General features: G+C 29.5%; 1 long non-coding RNA gene across 1 annotated transcript; it reads left to right on the top strand.

Annotated features, from left to right (window-relative positions):
• The first annotated feature begins 1,497 nt into the window (after positions 1-1,497).
• Positions 1,498-2,001, top strand: LOC124844964 (uncharacterized). The gene is made up of 3 exons (XR_007029412.2): positions 1,498-1,567; positions 1,649-1,794; positions 1,891-2,001. It is a non-coding gene; the product is annotated as an uncharacterized LOC124844964 (long non-coding RNA).
• Positions 2,002-3,062: the final 1,061 nt, after the last annotated feature.

Below are 3,062 nucleotides of genomic sequence, written 5' to 3'. Positions count from 1 at the left end.
TAGTTTGTAGCCTTGATACTTGTGTTTTTTCTTTCTTCTTTTCACAGCAGTCGTTATGTAAGTCAACTTTATTTAAGCAGACATTGTTTTTCAGTCCTTTCCTTTAAGTAGGTTGTACGATCTTTTTAGACTTTGATTCAAGTGAGGAACATTCCGTAATTATCTCCTTTATCTCTAACGTCCACATTTTGATATATGATCTGTAGCACTATGGATGCATGTAGAATAACTTATCTGCAAAATTATAGTAAATTGTGTATGCAACAGATATGACTTTTCTTATGACTTTTGTTGTTTTTGAGCATTTATTGTCATTTAATGCTTACTCAGAACAACAAAGTGATTTTTGATTTCTACCGTTAGGTAGCATTTTACAAAGAAGTTCTTTAATATGAAGATATCAGGGCGTATATAAATACTTCATCAAAAGATGATGTGTTTGTTTAGCTCATGGTATCGTTTGATCAAGTAAACGCTTCTTTGGCTTTTTTCTCTCTTTAGACACATAGTGTTTAGCTTGCTTAGCCTTTCTTATGTGTTTTAATAATTAATTCTTTTAATGTATTTGTCGAAGACATTCTCTTGACCTATTTTTGTTTTCGAGAGAAGCCAAATACTTTATCCAGATATTTGGTGGAGGAGAGAGAAACTACGAAGCACAATGGAAAAATGAAAAAATGGAAAGATGAGAGTAAGGAAGTGTGCTTGGAAGGTTGCTAGAGGAGGGTCCCTAGGATTCTCTAGCCTTGACTTTCAAGGAGGAATTGCTTTTGGGTTTCAAAAGTGAATGTACAATTGAGGAGCTGAGTATTTATAGTGATCCATGCTCCATTCAAGTTAAAAGTACTATACAATGAACACAAAAAATACAATTAGAGAACACTAAAAAAGGTTTATCAAGCAACATTCCATCACTTATCATGCCTAGACAAGCAATTTTTTTCTATTCAGCGAAAAACACATGACCTAACACAATTGGTTGACTTTGCGGCATTAACATGCCCTTACAAAAATATGTTTGTATGGATAAACTTTTAAGCACATTCTCCAATAAATATTGATGTAGACACATCATCACAAGATCCTCTTAATAGAAAAAAAAAGTGTCAAAAATTGTGTGCACAAAGTGAATAAGCGTTTATAACTTTGATGTGTAATATGAATGTTCAAGACATTATTTATAAAAACAAAGTATACTCATTGTTTGCCCAAGAAAAATCTTATCAAACGAAGTAGAAGCAAAGCGTTTGCATTTGATTGGTTGCACTACATGTGTTTGTTAAGCTAAATAAACACTTACGTTTGATGAGATCTAACGGTTGTAAAGATATAATTTACATTTGTTGTTTAATCAAAATTAAACAAAAGTGTCGGTTAAACTTTGATCTAACATTTGCTTTGTACTAACACACTATTGTGAGCATTAGGAAAAACGTTTGTTGTATCATAATGTGTGAATCTAGAGTATGATGGTTTCGTAAGACTTTATATAATATATTTGTAGGAATTTATTTAATTTAATATTTTTATGGGAATTAAAGTTGGCAACGCTATTGTCAAGCAGCTGGTGAGTAATTTTTTGTGACTTTCCACTCAATATATATTTGTAGATAGCTATGCTTACAAATGTTACTACTGTGAACTGTAGGATGATCTCAGTTGCCAATGTTGTTCCATTATGGTGTGTTTCAATATTTCTTTTGTTGTTTCATCTGTACCTAATTTCATTATTAGAGATGTGCTAGTCCAACTATATGTGCTTCGATATATCTGGAGATTCTCTTGGTATCAGGGGTAGGTATCCAATGGAACATGGTTTTTGGTTTGTGAAATTTTTTCGATTTGCATTTTCACTCTTTGGACCTAAATGAGTTTGATCTTGTTCTGTAGGTGAAACCTGATGACATATGTTCCCAAGTTGGTTTATGTTCCACCAAAAGGATTCAATCTAAGAGGTCAGAAATGTCTATGGCTCTTTTATATAGATGTCTCTACTTTCTGCTTCCCTTGCAAGTCTACTATAGCTATGTCATTTCTTATCCCCTCCCTTTGTTTTCAGATTTCATCAAGCTTGAAGAAGGTCTTCCACCCAATAATTTTTTGTGCAACATTTGTAGAGCTAGCAACAATTGTTTCAGAGTTTCTTTCTGAGTAGAGTTTGATTATATTTTAGGTGTAAATTATAGTTTAGTTAATATTCAATTCTATATTGTACAAGGACCGGTTTGTTTTGAATTCTATTTATTAAGTCTTTCAATAAAAATTTTATGTTTTAATTATTTGTTTTTAGCATAATTATATATTATAAATTCTTTACATTTGTTAAAAGTTGAAACTAATAGCGATAACCTTATATAATATTATATTTGTAAGTTTTTTTTTTATTTTAAAGCTTTCTGTTTTTTATAAATATTTTTTCTCTATTTTATGTTACATACAGATTTATCCGTATGTAAAAGAAAATTATTTTTTTGATGTATTATATACGGATATTATATACGGATATATCCATATATAAATTACATACGAATATATCCGTATATAAATTAAATACGAATTTATCCGTATATAAATTATATACGGATATATCCGTATATAATTTATATACGGATAAATCCGTATATAATTTAGCTACGATAGTTTTATATACGAATTTTTGTCCTTATGTAAACCGTATGTAATCAAATGTTATATACGAATTTTGACGGTATGTAATTTAATTTTTTAGTGTTATAAAATAACTTCCTATACATTTAATCTTGTAAGAGCTTTAGAAGAATATCTTCAACTCATGAAAAATAAAACATTTTTTTATGCCATAGTATTGTTTGGAACATTTCAGAGAAATAATCTTCTGGATTTTCCTTATAAACATACTTTAAAATAAATATATTAGTTTTTCAAAACTAGACCTAGACATTATTTGTCATTATTAAAACTAAGAATAGCATAATGTATCTCTAACAACAAACACTAGAGTGTGACAGGATAAATGGTTGAGATAAAGTCATTACATAAGAACATGTAACTTTGACAAATTCCTTAGCTTGTTTTTTAAAAAA

This window comes from Vigna umbellata, chromosome 1 (assembly GCF_029865625.1).
Source record: "Vigna umbellata cultivar VRB3 chromosome 1, Vumbellata_1.0, whole genome shotgun sequence".
Classification (NCBI taxonomy): domain Eukaryota; kingdom Viridiplantae; phylum Streptophyta; class Magnoliopsida; order Fabales; family Fabaceae; genus Vigna; species Vigna umbellata.
The sequence above is the reverse complement of the archived record's forward strand: the minus strand, read 5'-3'. Positions and strand labels throughout refer to the sequence as shown.